A 19101-nucleotide genomic window follows, 5' to 3' on the forward strand; every position below is an offset into this window, starting at 1 on the left:
CCTTGACTCGCAGCACCTTTTCATTCCCTCGGGGTACAACCTTTGCTTGAGTCTGGAGATGCTTTTAGATCGGAATGTTTTCAGAGGCTAAAAGTGAATATGCTGCAATGTTTTGAAATGTTGACTTAGTTCTACATATGCAAATTAGATCATGTGCATATGCATCAACCTATTAAATATGCATTATAATCTGTCCAACACAATCTCACAGCAGTTCGTAACTATTTTACATTGTGCTTAATTGGTGACTAATTTGTACGAATTCATACGATCAGTTTAAACCCCAGTGACGGGTACGTTTTGGGGAGGGATTGGCGGTTGTCATGGTCCTTCATAATGAGTTACTTTTATAAATCGCATGTTTTTCATACAAAATTGCCACCTCGTAAAATAGTTACATGTTCTCGTGAGATCGGATTGGTCTGTCAGATATAAAAAGTAGTGCTAATTGATAGTTTTTAAATAGCCATAGCCATTATCAATATCTTTGTTTCAAAATAAATGGAAATTAAAGTATCTTTATTTAAATAAAATAATATATATATACTCAAAATTTACCAAACTTAATAAAGCAGAAATGTATCCGTCAACTAAATTGTCAATAGATTTTAAAAGTCATTGTTTTTTTGGTGTTGCCATTTTTTTTTACCACAGTAATGTTAGCAAATTGGCTAAAGAGTCAGATACTGATAATCTCAAAATGGTCAAATATTGGCTAGTATATTGCTCCACGACTTGTCAATATTGATATAAATGATTTATAAATCTTGTTACTTATTACTTTGAATGTTTTCTGAAAGTTTAGAAGTTGTAAAATATTGCGGAAAGTTGTACGGTTTTTGTAGACGTTTGTAAAAGCTAACTGGAATGGACATTTATGCCTGTAGTTCCTTCTTTTAAAGGGTTAGTTCACCCAAAAATGAAAATTCTGTCAGTAGTTACTCCCCGTTCCAAACCCGTAAGACTTTCATTCATCTTCAGAACACAAATGAAGATATATTTAATGAAATTCGAGAGCTTTCAGTCCCTCCATTGGGAGCAAAGCAATTTACACATTTAAAGTTAAGAACGATAGAAAAGACATCATTAAAGTAATCCATGTGACTGCAGTGGTTCAACCTCAATTTTATGAACCGGCATGAGTGCTTTGTATGCGCATAAAATACATCATTTACAACTATATTTACAAAATAATATTATCCAAAGCACGTTCACAGAACAACTTCCGGTCTCAAATCAACACAACGCGCATGCGTCGTGGTGCTTCCCCTACTGGATTGCAGGTCAATCTTTTTGTAAATAAAGTGATAAATTATGTTTTTTTGTGCAAGTTCTGGACCTTGAATGTGTAAATTGCATTGCTGTCTATGGAGGGACAGAAAGCTGTCAGATTTCATCAAAAATAGCTTCATTTGTGTTCTGAAGATAAACGAAAGTCTTACAGGTTGGGAACAACATGAGGGTGAGTCAGCCGTTTCCACATTAAGCACATTTTTGTCGTGTTGTTTGTTATTGTGCTCATTTTACATAACTAATCAAATACCTTGTGCATCATGTAGCAACAGTTCCAAAATTCAGTTCTCACGCAAGCTTGCATGACTTTCCAGAGGCCGAGGACAACATTTGGCCATAACTGACCGCTTGCTCGATTAATAGAATTATTACATTTTGAGTCCGTTTAAAAATCTACTGTCAGCTTTGATTAAATTAGTCCAAGACCGGACAAGTAAGGCTGTTTCTGTGAAAATGAGCACTTGTGTGGATGGTTGGTCAAGTGTCGTTTTGGGCCTTTTTTTTTTTTTTTTTTTGAGTAAATGACATGGATGTAGTCACGAAGACCTGGCGAGACGTTTTACAGTCCTGGAGCGGGAATCGCTGACGGCTGTAATGACCGCAAACCCAAAACGGGCAGTTTACAAGCTCCCCTCTCTGTCGCAGTCTCTCTCTCTTTTTCTGAGCTCTTGTGATTAATTTAACATCTCTGCAGTTCTTCCCGCTCCTTCGGCCGCTGAGAGAGAGAGTGATGACGGCGCGTCCCTGAGCATTAGCATGCTTTACGGGACTGTTGGGAGAGCCCTCAAAAACGACATTTAAAACGCTTGGATTACACTTCCTGAGTGATTTCTGACGTCTGGGAAATGTTTCTGAAGCCCTGTAGATTTACTAGTTAGGTTTGCCGGGCTTTAGTGGCATTAAATATAAATGTAGACAGTTGACTTGAGGTGAAGGCGAGGTGGTTTTTGAGTGTCCATAAATCTCTTCTTGGGGTCAATAACTTAATTTGAAGTGTTGTTTCTGTTCTTTTCTGATTCTTGGACTCTTGTTACAATGATGTTGCAATTCTGGGGCGTTTGAGGACACAGACGGGGAATGCTGGGAAAACGAAAAGAGCTCTGTTCAAAGTAGCCTCCACTCGTGCTACGATGTATGATACGTTTATGATGCGTTATAAACACATACTAAGTGTTTTTCACCTGTTTTAATTATCTATCTAATTTAAAAATCTTTGGTTGTTCTTGTTCTTGTTCTTGTTGTTGTTCAAGGATTTTCCATCATTTCAAATGATTTTAGGTACCGCAAATGATTCATGATTAATAATTTAATACCTTTATTTATATTGGTCCGCTATTAATATAAAATAAATATTTGCACAAAACGATAGAGGCCAAAATGTGACCCTCAATAATCATTTGAGAAATTGATCAATTAAGAACTTAATCAAAAAATCGAATCAAATTAGTTACTAAAAACAAAAGTAAGCAAACTGAAAATGCAGTATTAAAGGGGTGGTTGATTATGATTTCACTTTTCCAACTTTAGTTAGTGTGTAATGTTGCTGTTTGAGCATAAACAACATCTGCAAAGTTACGACGCTCAAAGTTCAAAGCAAAGGAAGATATTTGCTTTTAAAGAAATTACTTTTTAAGGACTACAACAAACGGCTGGTCGAGACTACACGACATTCCTCCAGGGTTAGTGACATCACCAACCCTTGAATTGACATAAACCCCGCCCCCCCAGAACACGATTTATAAATTATCAAGACAGAATATGCTAATCAATGACTGGAAGATACTACACATAAACTACATAAATTCATCAACTAATCATTCAGCAATGTCCTGTTTCTTCTACATGTTGTCACTTGTTCTAGAGTCTCTCCATCATTGTCTGACTTCGGTTTGAACATAAAAGGCTAAACGTTTTTTTAATTTTCAGTGCATGTCTGTGTGAGGTAAAAGAACATGAGCGGTTGTAGCTCCGCCCCCTGTGCCGGGAGCAGCAGCTCATTTGCATTTAAAGGGACAGACACAAAAACGGTGCGTTTTTGCTCACCCTCAAAAAGTGACAATTTTAACATGCTATATACAAATATCTGTTGGGTATTTTGAGCTAAAACTTCACATACACACTCTGGGGACATCAGAGACTTATTTTACATCTTGTGAAAAGGACATTATGCCACCCCTTTAAGTTTATGAATCTCTAAATTATAATTAATGATAGAAAATAGTTATTTATTTTTATTAATGGTCTAATTAAAATGCGTTCGTCAGTAATCACTTCATTTTTTATTTATTTATTTTTTAAATCTTCGTTTCGTCTTGTGGTGTTTTTTGTTTTGTTTTGTTTGGTTTCGTCACATTTGGTCCCCCATACAAAACATTGTTGCTGATTTAGCAAAGTGAGATTTCTGATTTACCTCCATTGTTACTTTCCCAAATTAAAATATGTAAAGAATTTTCCATTGTTTCTGTACTAGATAATCTGAAGTCATTGCATAAAATTCACTTTCAATATTATTTTTGTGTCAGGATGGTCTGTGGTCTGGTTATGATTGTGAAGTCATCTGTGATCAATTCCACACTACAGGCGTAATAATCTGTCGCTGAGGTCTTAGTCTCGCATTACTTGCTGTATGTGATTTTTGGCTAAACCCACGTAATGCGACAGCTCTAATCAGGGTTACTGGTAAAGTGGATTTGGGCTGTGTTGTTATCATAATCCCATAAATCATAGTTCACTGTAAGCAATGTGGATTTTGATGCGAAAAAGCACAACGATGGAGCTGCTTTGGATGATCCGTTCACCGTTTTGCTCGGATTCTAAAGCAATGACGCATAGTGAGTCCAAATGACTCCGTATCTTATCTTTCTCTCTCTGCCTCTGACACAATTTCACATGTTTTATATGGTTATGAAAGGTGAATAACGTCTCGAGAGCAGTCCATCAATTCACAGGAGTTTTTACATCTTTGAACGACAAACAAACAGCGATTTCTGTCTGCAAACCCCTTTAACTGAACACATGAGAGTCTCATCGGATCGCTCTCTGCTGCCTCATTCTCTGGCTGGACTGCAGAAAACGTCCCAAATGACTCCTCAAGCCTACACTTTCCTCCCTAGCCCCTCTCCTCCCTTCTTCTCTGTCTCTTTTGCTCTTTTTCACTGCACACGCTTCTACAAAACCCCTCTGAGCACTGATATCCCTCCCCCACCTCCGTTATGATGTCATTTCTGCAAGAGTTTGGGAGTTTAAACAGACACTTGCAGGGTATGAGAGTATTTTACCATGCTGCTCAATACAGTAACTTCACATTATGTCCAAACTGAGCTAAGTTGCCACTTAAATCCTTTTGGTTTTGGAAAGCTCATAACTTACATATTTAAGGATGACCTTGAAAGATTTTGGAATGGTAAGATTACAATTTTAGTATATTTGGCAGGGCTGGAACTTTACCTTATCTAAATGAGCACATACTGTTTTTGTACAGTTTAGCAATTCTAAGCTAATTATAGTCACCTGAATTCTAACCCTATCCCTAAAAGAATATTCTTAATATATACTTATAACTGAAGAACGAGCTGGTGTGACGTCATTCTGAACGAATTCAGGCCAAAACGAAGTTCTTTGGAACCGCTTGCCAAGCGAACTTGGTTCACGCTGGCTGGTAAACACTTTTGAACTACCATTGGACAATGGCGATTATGTAATAGGTGGGTGTGGCTCTGAGGCTCCGCCTTCTTTGACGTGGAAATCTTCTCCTGTTCAGTCTGTTGAGGTCAAATGCGAATAAAACTGGAACACAGAGAGCCGCTATATAGTACAAATTGAAGTTTTAATTCTAATCGAAAGCGACACTGACACTGTTTTTTCACGTTTAATACTGTAAAGCTGCTTGCTTTAAAGCAATGTAAAGTGCCCGATAAAAAATGTGATCTGACTTTTACTGGAGTGCCTAATTGGAGCTTGTGCAAACATATCCATATTGCTATGATCCGATACTTTCTTCTTTTTTTTTTTTTTTTTAAGAGGGAAGTGCACAGCACACATTTACATATTCATCTATATTCATCTTCATCGAATCTACCTCACAAAACTTCTGAGGCAGCGATAGAGCAATCTTTGGTGAAAACTAAGGAAATATTTATTTACTGCAGTGCTAGTTTCTTGCTGGAAATTACATCAAAAGTGGGAAAAGTTGGTCAAAAACGCACACAAACTGACCACCAACCGCAACTGTCAGACGCCATCTTTATTTTAACTGTTGTAGAATGTGGATTGTGGGATATCAAAGGCAGTGAAGGATAAATCTGCTGCCTTCAAAACTCGATCAGATGAAGGGATCTCAGGAGACGTGAAGCTATCATTGGATTCGGATGGGCCTCGATGCCTTCCTACCTAGGAATACGTTTTCCGAAGGCAGCGTTTTTAAGCTTTCGGACACAGCCATAGCCATTTAAAGTATACTCCATTTGATAGTGTGCGTGAACTCAGGCACTAGAGCACACTAGAACGCTTCATCTTTGTCCAGTGTTTGTGCTGTTTCTCTCCAGAAGTTATCAGTCAATAAAATGTCATCTAACTCTTTTAAAGTAGAGTTGCATGTATCTCTCTTAACCCCTCACACAAGTGCTTATCATTGCGTGCGTCTATTGTTGTTGTTTCTCCAGTACTTTGTTGTTGTTTTTCTGTTCCTTGAAGAAACGGCCAGGGTTGCCAACTTTTGGACCAAATATTTTGTGCAAAAAACTCATTTAAAATGTCACCATGAAATCACAATTGTAATATTGCATTATGTATTATAAATTATTTGTCCGTGCACCATCATTTAAAAAATTAAATAATTCAATAACATCCCCTCCCTCTTTCAGCGACATCTCTCTTCTTCCCTGATGACGTGTTTATTGGCGAGAGGACCTGTCACTCACATGAGATCCACCAATAGCAAACCACAACTATACAACCAATTCCCAATGGACAAAATCAAGTCCCACCCTGGACTTTTTTTCTTGTTCGAGAACCCGTTTCACACTGATATATAATAGGGAAGAAAAGACGATCACAACTTCCGTTTCCGACTTAATGTAGACAACCAGGCAATCTAGCTTTTGGAACGGAGCCTGTGACTTACATGGATAGATGATATTGTAAAGCTGTTGATTTCTCTGCTCTGTGGTCTTGTAATGTAATAAGAGCCTGACTGCATAAAAGGACTCACTCCCACTCAATACAGTCTGTCGAGTGACTTCACTGCTCTAGAATGCCGAAAACACAGTTAAAACTCAGACACTCAGTATTGAGGGTCGGATTATATTTGTGTGCGTTTGATTATCCAGTTGGGTGTTTTCCTCACAGGCAGCAGCTGAGTTAACCATGATGGCTCATGGATCTGCGCTTCACTGTTGCTCTGCTGCATGTAATTGCATGTACAGTATGTTTGCGTCTGTGTCTGTATTTACCGAAGGCAACTTCAAAGGGCTCTTGTGGCAGTAAACCAAAGGTTGTTGCGCACTTACTGGAATCGTTGCTGAAAAAACAGCAAGATTGTGTTTGTCCAAGTAATCTGAAGTGATAGCAGTGATCGATCATGTAAACGTTAATTGCATGACTTGACGTCAAAACCTGAATTTTTTAGAGCATTAAGGCCCCGATATACTCAAAGGAGCTTATCAGCCAAAGCAAACTTTTCCGGAACCTCAAACGAAGTTCGTTTTAGACTGATTTTGTTTGAAATGACGTCACATCAGTTCGTTCTTCGATTTCGCTTGAAGTACATCGGGGCCTTTATACACAAGTCAGAGGTCTTTGTAATTTTATGATAATTTCTTCTAATCGGATAAAAACCGCCTCATTTTTAGAATTAATCTTGGCATTTCCATCCAAATTTTACATTTTTTCAATGCGATATCCCAAAATTTGCATAAAAATAGGTACGTAGAAATGTTAGCTATAGACAGGCCCAGTTTAGTGCAATCATAGTTCTGGTTTGCCACCTAACATGTTCCTCATACATTTTTGAGATCTCATCCAGTACTGCAAATGATCTTTTGCCTTTAGCAGCTGAAATGAGCTACTCTATTGTTTTTTGTTTTTCTCAGTTACATTTGGGTTCGTCTCACAATGTCCCTTCCCTGCCTGATCTGATTTGTTATGTGTCCCCATCAACAGACACATTGTGCTGCCTGTTGATCTAGTGTGCAGTGATGCATTTGGCTTCCCTGGCTGGGTAACCAGGGCAGATAGGCACTCAAAAGACTGTTTTATTGGCGCTCCCTCTCTCTGACACTTTCTTGATTGTTTGGGTTTGCCAGAGGGCAACTTGCTCCCAACCTGCCAAGACCCCAGAAGCTCTCTGATATAAAACTGTGGTAAATTACCCCATCTGTAATAGATTCACCCTGAAGCGATGTCCATCACCTTGTTTGTACTTTGAGCGTTTTGAAACAGCCTTCACAAATCACAATGAGCAGGGCTTGACATTAAGTTTTTTGCTCACAAGCCACTGTGGCTAGTGGTGTTTCAAATTACTAGACACTCAGCATTTTCATTGGCCACAATTTTGACATCGATACCATTGGGAAAAACTGCCATATAGATATTTTTAATCATCTCATTATTTGGCTGCTGTCACTTTAAGACCTGACACACGGATCCATTATACTGTTTCACATGCGTTTTATTTCTCAACTGTTTACGTTCACTTAAATGTAACTGACTTTGTTTGCATGAATACTCTGCATTTTGACATTATTTTGTGTGTATTTGACTGGTTAAGCGCGATAAGTGTCGAAAAAAGTTCTCAATTTAGTACTTAGAGACGGCTTTATGTGCGAGCACTTTGAGTTTAAGCACTAAATCTACGGGAATGGGTAAAATACGCACAAACCCATACCGAAATTCAAGTCCTGTAACACCAACAATATTCATCCCGAGCAAATGAATCAAGTGAGTGAGGAGAGGCGGGTTTAGCGCAGCTGGTATTGTGTATCTATTCTGTGGAAAATTAGAACTGGAAGTGTTTCAGATATTTCAGTATTGATATGTATTTAAAAATTTATGTTTTTGACGAAGCTGCGTTGCACTTAGTTTATTATTTCAGATGCCCTTTTAAAAGACTACTTAAAGGGATACTCCACCGTTTTTTCATATTAAACTATGTTATTCCCTTAACTAAGACGAGTTGATACATACCTCTCTCGTCTCAGTGCGTGCACTCAATCGCTCTGGCGCGCGGCGACACTTTGATAGCACTTAGCTTAGCCCAGTATATTCATTAGAATCCAAACAGAGATGAAGCTAGAAGCGACCAAACACCTCCACGTTTTCCCTATTTAAATACAATTACACGAGTAGTTACACGACCAAGTATGGTGACACAAAATAAAACGTGGCGCTTTTCTAAGCGGGTAAAAAGGATAACTATAATGTATGGCGGAATAGCACTTGGAAGCACTTCGACTCAGCGAATTCCAACTTTAAGTGCTATTCCGCCATACATTATAGTTATCCTTTTTACCCGTGGAAATCAAAACGTGGAGGTGTTTGGTCGCTTCTAACTTCATCTCTGTTTGGTTCCTAATGAATATACTGTGCTAAGCTAAGTGCTATCAAAGTGTCGCCGCGCGCCAGAGCGATTGAGTGCACGCACTGAGACGAGAGAGGTATGCATCAACTCGTCTTAGTTAAGGGAATAACATAGTTTAATATGAAAAAGTATCCCTTTAAAAACTGTATATTATAATTCAACCCTTCAAGGTGGCTAAGTAGGAGTGATTGCGTTACACGCCACTGCTGAAATCCTCCCGCATTTGTTGGGTTGGCAGGTGTTAATGGCAAGCCCTGACAATGCGTTTTAGAGATCTGAGATCATTAATATGCATCAGAGTGTTTTATTACACATTTTCAGTCAACATCCGTGTCTTGGCACAGGAAATGTAAATGACCATCGACTGGGTCCAGCATTTCAGACTTGTCGGCCCTGTCGAAAAATACTGTTTCTCTAACATCAACCCTAAATCTATCAAAGAAATAGAAAAAGGCTTGCAAATATGATTCTAATCCAATAATAGAGGACTCATAACCGCTGCTAGGGAAAATAAGCTTAGGCAACTTCACAATCATACATTTTTAAAGCTCAGTTTTTTTAAGTAGCTTAAATCCTGAATATACTCAATTTTGATGGTGATGAATAGTATTTTTCTCTCTGTGTGGTGAAGTGCAGCTGCAGATTCTTCATGTTTTGTCTATGTCAGTGCAGTTGAATAGTGCCCAAATCTGTTAATCCAGTCTTTTTTGTTGCGTGTGGTATTTTGCAAGCCCGCTAAAGACCCAAATCATTGATATAATACTTGAGTATGCAGTACACCACTTGCTAGTGTCAATTAAACTGAATAAGTTAAATGTAACCTAATTTAAATTTAACTTGATTTGGGTTGCACTATAACTGCTTTTTGTATGCAGTCTAGATAGGAGGCATAAAGTATGCACTAGTTGGATGGCAGCCAGTCTGTGATTTTCTTCCCGTACATATCGAAGTGTACACTATAGGTCATGCGTGCTTGGTGCCTGATTGCTTTTTAAATGGCATTCACACTTCATTAACAAGTTGGCCAGTCAAATATGGCAGAGAGCACTATATTTATAATTAATTGTGGCTAGATGTAAACTGTAGACTGTAAATTTTGAAACAAAGACGTTAAAGAGTCCCCACAGACTCAGTTGTTTAGCAGTTGACATTTGGACACTTCAGTTGACCTTTGACCAGTTGATTCAATATGACATCTAACCTGACTAAGGCCTATAGGCATCCAGCATGCTATCAGCTAATTGTTCAATTTGGCTGCAGCAATGTATAATGTGTGAATGTTTTTCATTTATTATTCGTCCCCATGGAAAAGATGAAAGTATGGCCATTACTCAAGTAAACAGATTTTACTTCCCCCTACAGCGTTATTTAAATTCTAAACTGGGCTGCTTATTCCTGGCTAATTTTTCATACACGCATCTGGATTTTGACCTTTGTAAGATGGTGTCAAACTCCTTTGAGTAAAAGAGTTGAGGGGAGTTGCAACTACAAATATGTAATGTTCTGTAATGTCTTAAAGTGGGTTTCAGATGCAGAAAATGTAGAATAACGTCCAAATCCATTTAAGGCAAGTTGTGGTGGCCATCTTGGTGACCCTAAGCAGCTGATTTCTGTTTACAGCAGCATAGGTGTTTAGTTGAATAGGGAATGACTATCAAGAGTATATGTCAATAACATATTTCAAATCAGTCAAGAAATGTGATCAGGCCTGCTAAGCACCCTCAAACGCATGCAAGCGCACCCTCAGTTGATACTGTAATAATATATCAGCGAAAATATTTGGCAAATGCACCAGTGCATGTGTTTGGGCTCTGGAGAAAGTCAAATGTAGCTATATACAAAGTGTTTTTGCGGCAGTAAGTAATTAAGCCAATCGCAGACATATTTGTTGATCTCTTGAACGCAGTGGCCAATCAGAGGTGTTTAAGTTAGTCAGAATCCACTCACCGCTCAAAACGCCAGAGTTTTTATTCAGAGCTGAGTTATGCAGGCTCACGAAAGTGTAGATACGATGCAAGTAAGAGATTTGTTGGCAGCTTAATTGATTATGACAGAACTTTTTGGTATTGCGATGAACTGACAAAGCGACAGCGTTTTAGTTAAATATAACAGAAAGAAGCACCCTTAGTAATTTGATTCTGGAAACCGGGCCTGAATGTGATCAAGAAAAATGCAGAAATGTTACTTTTTTTTTAGCTCGAATCATGCTAAAAAGTTAATAAGGTGATTGGCTGTTTTTACTGCCACTGCCTCAGAGTGGCGATATTTAATGATATGCTAAAGCCCGTCCCCCTCGTGATGGGATTGGTTACAACATGTTTGTGACATATAGAACAAGGGTGATTTTAAACCGTGTTTTTGAGAAAAGGAGTGTTTTTAGGGGAAAATAACCACCAATGGTATTGACTGAATTTGCATGTGGTTTGTCTTAAAGCACAGTAAAAACACCACCTAGACTTGTAAACAACATTAAAAACTATTTTTTAACTATCACAGAATTTTTGTTGCGTAACTCTCAACTATACTATACAGAATCTTCCAATTTCTTGTCAACTTTTGGACTGCTAGAGACTTTTCCTCCTGCATGAATAATTGGTTGCATATTGATTTTTAACATCCCCGAGAGACCCACACTTGCAGAGGCCCCGCCGAGGGCTTTCATTTGGGTTTTCTGTGGTATACAGTACACAGTCATACTTTATCCTCCCATAACTGTTGTTCTTCACTGTCTCCTTTGGTCAGCGCTCCCTAGCAGAGCTCGGCAGTTCACTCAGCAATTAAAAAGACATCAGGAACCACCGGTTATGTAGGAAAGAGCTCTATTTGGATGTTTTGCTTATATTAGGCTGTCTCATTTGTGATGATCGTCGACATTTTTTTGAAATTTTGTTAACATCTACAGCACTTGCTTTGGTCTTACAGACTCCAACAGGAGCTTTTGAGACAAACTAGACACATTTATCGATGACTTACTCAGCAGAATAGTATATAGGCCTAGTTATTCAGATGCTAATTCAGTGTCACTCTCTTTGTGCCTCTTTAGTTAACAAATTGACCCTGGGACAACCGTTTCACAATACTAAAAACCCATTAAGATGATACAACCAATTGGGAGCCCCACTTTTTGTTCTGAAAAAAAACAACAATGTTGCTGTAGAAACTAGCCTAGCACTGTCAAGAGCTTCTTTACAATTACCACCGACACTGGAGTAAAATTTGTTGCACTTCTGGTTTCAACTCACATGTGGGGCATTAACCAACTATGGAGGTGAGTTTATGAAGACCGCAAGAGTGGGTTGTGGGTTGGCTGATTATACCACAAATGAGATGTAATGAACATGAATTTAGTACATTATTTACTCAAAATACATAAAAAGGTTGTTTGTAGATTTTGTAACCAAGTATGCAAAATATATTGGTACCATATCGGTTATTGGCCAAATATTACTGATTTCCTTTTTTTTAAATGTATTTATCTGTATCAGTCTGTATTAGATATTTAATTTTCACATTTAAAGGACCGTTGCCACTTATGTGTTTAATAAAATAAGTCTAATCTAATAATTAGAATTAATCTATAATTAGAATTAGAATTAATCAGAATTAGAATTAATTCTAATAATTAGAATTAATCTACTCTCATAAACACTTAGAATTAATAAAATAAAAAACAAATAATCTAATAACATTGTTGAATGTAATATTTACCCAATCATGCTAAAAACATTTTAATTTCGTGTTGCCTACATTTTCAAGTTCTGGGGATTGTTTTGCAAATTAATTTAGACAAAGTAGTTTATAATTTTTAATATTGTCCAGTTATCAGCCATACCAATTATCGGCCAATTGGTATCGACCAGAATCGCAATATTGGTCCATACATATCCGGAGTGAATATAATGCTAAAATTGGCCAGGTTTATATCTGGTTTATCTCTGTCCATGTTAGTTCCCCATTTCTGATTGTGAATCTACAATGCAAACTCTTGGCAGTCTTTCAGCTTTGAAAGCCGTGTTACTTTGTAAGACGGTTTGAAAGCTGCTTCGGCTTTGTTGCGGTCTGATGCTGGGCATTGTTCGGACAGGGTAACCCTTCAGAGACCAATGAATACCACATCTGAAGAAAGTGAGAAGACAAGAGTGTGGGGAGAGAGGAGGGGGCTATCTTTTTTTTTCTTACCCTGGTAGTTTTTCATTTTGCATCCCTGCACCTCCCCTCAGCTCCAGAAAAGACTGCCAGAAGACCAAAAGAGACAGAATCGGAGTGAAAAAAAGACTACAGCCTTAAAACTTGAACAAAAGCCAGCCAGCAGGGCTTTATTGCTGCAACGGCCTTCGACAATGTGCCAGGAGAATTTTAATCAGAGATCCCTCCCTTATTGTGTGTGTGTGTTTCTTTCTCTCTTTCTGTTTCTGCCTCTCTCTCTATCAGTCTCTCCTAACCGTGTGAGATGAGTATTGTGATATCTTCTCCAGTGGAGACTGGAGAGCCCATGTAGGAACTCTGGAATTTTTGTGCGTTGAGTTTGAGAAGTGAGAGGAGAGACAAAACCTTGAGAACAGGAAGTCCTGGAATTCGAGCAGGTGAATTTTTCTGTCTGTTGCGATTTTTCTTCTGTGCCGAGGTTAGTGTGCCTTTTATCTCCTCTGCATTTTTGAGGTGCATTCCTCTACATTTATTTTGGACCTGAGCGGCAATGCAGTCGCCTCGCCAAGCACCACTGTCCTGATAAGTTAGCTTTTTTTGCATGCGTTTCTCTTCAAATGATTGCTTTTGCATTGGCTCGCCAAACTTTTGCGTTCTCTCAAAACTTTCATTCCTCCAAGAAATGTGCCTTTTTGGTCGCAAAACTTTTGCATTCTCTCAAAAGGTTTGCGTTCCCCTGAGAAACACATACCTTTTGGTACTCACTACCAACTTTCTTTTAATTTCACTTTCATTTCACTATCCTTTCAGATTGAGTGTACATATGAGCTCCTGGATCTTAGCGGTGGAGGTGCGTTGTTCGTATATTGCTGAATTCTCAGAGCTGTCATCTTGCAGTCGGGCAAATAAATAACTCATTAGCGTACAAGGCAGCGACCCTGGGCCCGAATCCAACTCCGAATCAAAGTCAGATAGACTTGCCTCAGCAAAGCTCTCTCTCCTCCTTAGAAGTCTTGGAGAAAAACCTTGATGGATAGATCTTTGTGCAGGTCAGGGTGTCGACAATGTGCTTCAGTTTAATAGCAAAAGGAGCCACTTTGCCTAGGGGCCGACTTTTTGTGTGTGTATTGGTTAGCGAAGGTGCATAAGTGTGTTTGATGTAAACTGATGCTGAAACAAGGCCCTGCCGTGTCATTTCACTTCTCCTAACACTCTTTGCCTGAAGGCAGCATGCAAGGATTTGAGTACGGCAGTCAGCGGGTGAGTTTCTTTCATATGTTTTTGTTTACTGACGTGATCTTAAGTGGGCATAAAAGCAGGTTGCTCGCAGGGCCTTTGGCCCACTATGCTCTGTGTTTCCAGATGAATGCGTCCCGTTCATAGATGAAATGCTGTGAAAACCACACCAGTCCACATGATTGCCGCTGACCTCTTTATAAACCTCATGCCCTGTACGTGTTTACGAGGAAGAATCCTGAATTGTAGAGCTGGGTATTTATAAAGGTTTGATTTGATTCTGATGACTAAATCGTTCTGATTTGATTCTGATTCATTTGGGTATATTTCAGTTATAATATTATTTTACTTGCATATGAAAGAAATTCTCTCTCTTCTAAAGTAAGTTATACAGGGCATTGTGTTAGACCGATTCAAACCAGTAACTTGTCTTTTTGAACTATTCGTTAAAAGGATTGGTTCATAGGAGTCATTTGTTTTGAGAATTCGGACTACACTGGTCGTTCTGTGTGATTGAGTCACTAAAAAGAACTGGTTTATAGTCGTATATAGTCATTTGTTTGTGAATCAGACTATATTGGTTGGTGTTGTATGTTCGTTTTTGCATGCAGCCTGATAGAATAACTCAGTTTAAAGACATTTATCTCCATTATTTTGAGGTACACAGTCTTTTTATTGAAAAACATTTACTTGCCGTACTGCTGGAGCATGTAATCTTGCCCCAAACGGTTGACGTGCAGGCATATTTTAGGTCTCTCACTGATACCAATAGAATTTCCCAGGACAGCTTTTTTTGCAATATCCGTCCAGTGGTTAGAAAATGTTATGCCTGGTTTTCCAAAAATAAGTCACTTACTGCTGCTTTGAAATCATACAACACCATAAACGTGATAAATTTAAAAGGTCAACGTCAATTTAGAAAATATTTATTGTTTCCAGTTTCACAATGACACAAGTATTTTCGGATCTGTAAGTGTTGAAGTAAGAATATGTTGATATACTTGAGACTTGATTATTTGGAGAAAACAAAACCACAAAATATGAGCAGTTTTCATATTTGTTTGAAAAAAAGTTTGAGCTGCAAAAATGAAAACATATAAGCGTGTGAACCGTTGTCAAGGTGTATAATTACGAAAAAGCTTTTGCACTATTTGACGGCCAACGTGTCAAGCAATGGGAAAGCGGGAGAGCCAGCTCCTGTGTCCTCAGGCTAACCATAAATCATTCTTTTATCCCGTTTACAGTGTGAAAAGATGCTGTCACTCAGCTTCACAAGCTCCACCCACGCATCCCAGAATCCCAAGAGCTACTCGGATATGTGCACAGATGTCATTAAAGAGTCAATAAACTGGAGTGAGTGCCGCTTTCCCCATTACTGAAATTCCTGACGACCGTCCCAAGAGATTTAAAAGCTACACTTCAAGAGAAATTTTGCATTTTGCCAAAAGCCAGACAATATCCAGTCGCCTGTGGTTTCAACGCTTGCAGTAAATTACTTGACATTATTACTTTTGTTCTGTAAACTGGGATCTGAAATCCACACTGGCACTATAAGAGCTGTAAATCATAAGTTCTTTAGATCTCTGCAGTACTATGATATTAGGTGATATTTTCAACACTACTTTCAATGTCATAAATAATGCCTTATTTTTGCTCCAAGATATTTCGTGTTTATCGCATTTTGGTCAAGTCATTTGCTCATTTTTGGCTCAATGAAATGGACAGCCAGGTTCTTGATCTGGGTCTCGGAAGTCAAGTCTTGGGGTTTGGTCTTATTCTGAGTCTGTCTAGTCTTGGTCTAGGTTTTTGGGCTACAGTAGGTCTTGGTATCTGGGTCTTGAGGTGTTTAATCTTGGTTTGGGTCTGGTGGTCTTGCTGTGGTCTGGTTTTAGTTCGGATGTGGGTCTTTGGGGTCTGGTCTGGTTTGTCGGAGACGTGGTTTAGAAGTTAGCGCATGATCTGATGTTCTTCTTTATGTGCTTATATTCAAAGTTTTGTGGATTTTAGTCCATGTCTGTTAGCATTGTGGCTAATCATTATGCTATTATGCTGCATGTTGACTATTCACTTTTAGTAGACACGCCACTGTTAAAATGTTTGTGGCCAGTCAGTTTTTTTATTTGTTTTTTTTTTAAATAAATGATTACTTCTTTTATTCAGCAAGAGCACATTAAATTTATCAAAAGTAACAGTAAAGACATTTTTAATATTATAAAAGATTTCTATTTCAAATAAATGCTGTCCCCCCCACCCCCCTCAATATTACTCTTTTACTGTCTTTTTGATCAAGTAAATGCAGCCTTTGTGATTTATAAGAGACTTCTTTCAAAAACATAAAAGACAAATCATACCAACCCCAAACTTTCGAATGGTAGTTAATATGCATTTTACAATTTAGAGTTTTTATCTTCTGGCCTATCAGAACAGTTTGGGCTCAGTAAGATTTTGATCTGTATTGATGACTCATCCTACACTCACTTATTTTGTCCAATCACATGCTCTCTAGAAGCAGAATGCCCCTCCCCCTCATTCCATCTGCCACAATCTAGTAACTATCAAATCATGGTTTGTAGTTGTGACATAACTAAAGGCCTTTTCTTAAAAAAAATTTTTTTAAATCTTAAAAAATTAATACTAGTCTGTGATCAAATGTTTCCCTATTCTGGACAGATCCTAATCTGAGAAGTCATGTGACTGATGGTAAAATTCCTGCATGCTGCATTGACACAGAGTGTAAATGATGTCATGTAACATTCCCTTCACTCAGCCTTTGCCATCCTTTAGTCATTGGATCACTTGGCTTTAAAATAAAACAAACCCTCTCCCTCTGTACTTGCAGGTGTGCATGTAACAAATGCTTGTGTGTGTCTGTGCGACCTCGTATGTGTCTTGGCGGCCCGTAGCCCCCAGAGTGTGTGGACTAATGGTGTTTGTGTGAGACAGATTGAGTAATGTGGAGTCAGGCTTCATGATAAACTGAACCAAATGTATTCGGGTTGGGTCTGGGCTCACGGGCCGGGACCCACGGCATTCTTCTGCAGTGATGTAGATGTGACATGCTTTCAACAATCAAAGAAAAGCAGAATTTTTTTTTTACTTTTATGCTCAGAAAGAGTTTGTTTATGAACACGCTGAAGTTATTTTTGTGTCATTGGGCCGGATTCTGATTGATTTAGGGTGGCGTAGCCTGATTTGGCAGTAAGAGGGATTGACCCATGAGGATATATGTATGTGGGTCTGGTTTCACTTGGAGCTCATTTGGAGGACTATGGCGATGTAGAAGTTAATCAGTGTTTCCTTGCAGCAATATACAGTTCTTTTAGGTAGGCCTAGAGATTTACGTGATGCAATCTTCCTGTTTTTGTTTTTGTTTTTGCTCTTTAATTCTGGACGATAATTATTTTCATAGTATGACCGATAGCCAATAAAATGGTGATATTTAGGGCCCGAGCACCGATGGTGTGAGGACCCTCTTGGAATTGCTCTGTTTATTAAATTCTATAGTCTTTTGTCTAAATAAATTAAGAATAAAACAAAAAAAGCATTTTAAAACATTGTATGAAAATGTATATATTTGTTTTGAAATTAGCTAAAGTTTATATTTAAGTGTTATAAAATTATTAGCATTTATGAAGCTAAACCTTAAGTGAGGGTAATACTTAAGAAGATAATCTAAATAAAAATCAGGAAACGATCATTACCAATACGATAAATTCAAAATCTGTAATATCGGTTGATAACCGATATATTGGTTATTTTGAGAGATATATGCAATCTTTACATCCCAGTCTCCATATGCTGTCCAGATTGTTCTGTGTTTCCAATATTGTATTTAATCCAAGACTTTAGAAACACACCTGGAAAAAGACTATCGCTTTGGGTGTGCGAGGGGATCTGATCCGACTCCCTTTCGGCCCGTCCCACTCTCACGCCACTCGCATTCCTCCATTCAACCCTTCAAAGTCTCATTTCCTTCCAGATTTGCTATCTGACACAGAATGCCAGGTCTGATTCGGTGCTGACAGTGATATCGTGACAGATCCAGGGAACGAATCTTTTCAGAAAGCACCACATCTGGTCTGCTTCACTGATCTCCATAGATTGTGGATTTGATCCGGGGAACAAATAGATCTGCCTCCAAATTAACTCAAAAGAAGTTATTTTGAAGAATGTTTCAAATGTTTTTGTCCTTACAATGAAGGTCAATGGGATCTAAACCAACATCTAGTTTTGGACCCCATTGACTCTCATTGAATGGACGAAAAACACTTGTATCTTCTTTTGTGTTCTGCAGATTAAACAAAAACATACAGGTTTGGAATGACATGAGTGTAAGTAAATGATGCCAAATCATAAATCAAGCTTCTTGATTTTGATCAATAAAAAACGTAAGCCTCTTATTGCAAATCGTCGTGGCAACTCTGAAAACCCTAAAATCAGGAAACTTTGTGGGCCATTTGTGGGTTCAAAATCCATGTGATGTTTTTCATGACAGAGCAGCGGACTGGCCCCAGGCCCTGCGGCTGCGTTGAGAGAAAAAAAGGGGACAGGGATTGTCAGGCCATGAGGCCACACATACGGCATGTGAACCATCACCACAGGGGGACAGAGAGACCGAATTGTGAGTGCAGAGGGAAAGTCAGAACTAAGAGAGGCGAGAAAGAGGGTGGGAGAGCGAAGCGATGAAGTCATGACAAAAAGTTTTTAAGCTGAGCTTTGGGCCTCTGAAGCCGGCTGTATTCTTCAGGGAGGGAAATGGAATATCCATTGTTATCCAGAAACCACAAGGCCAGAACACGTAAAGCAATATTCTCTATCCTGTCTCCCGTCAACCCACCTCTCCTCTATCT

At 38.6% G+C, this 19101-nt stretch overlaps 1 protein-coding gene and 1 long non-coding RNA gene across 6 annotated transcripts in view; one reads left to right on the top strand and one right to left on the bottom strand.

Annotated features, from left to right (window-relative positions):
• LOC309475255 overlaps positions 1-19101 on the bottom strand; it is a 239290-nt gene that overhangs the window by 58607 nt on the left and 161582 nt on the right. The gene's annotated exons all lie outside the window — the stretch shown is intronic.
• The window catches only part of add3a (adducin 3 (gamma) a), a 93920-nt gene that overhangs the window by 23679 nt on the left and 51140 nt on the right, over positions 1-19101 (top strand). The window contains exon 1 of one of the 5 annotated variants that reach the window (XM_082137832.1): positions 12634-13493. The exons of 3 other annotated variants lie outside the window; for them this stretch is intronic. The gene's annotated coding sequence lies outside the window, so the exon portion shown is untranslated. Of the gene's footprint in view, positions 1-12633; positions 13494-19101 lie in introns of those variants that run through there. One more of the 5 variants, XM_082137833.1, reaches the window with a different exon arrangement.

This window comes from Leuciscus leuciscus (assembly GCF_965113295.1).
Source record: "Leuciscus leuciscus genome assembly, chromosome: 15".
Taxonomy (NCBI): domain Eukaryota; kingdom Metazoa; phylum Chordata; class Actinopteri; order Cypriniformes; family Leuciscidae; genus Leuciscus; species Leuciscus leuciscus.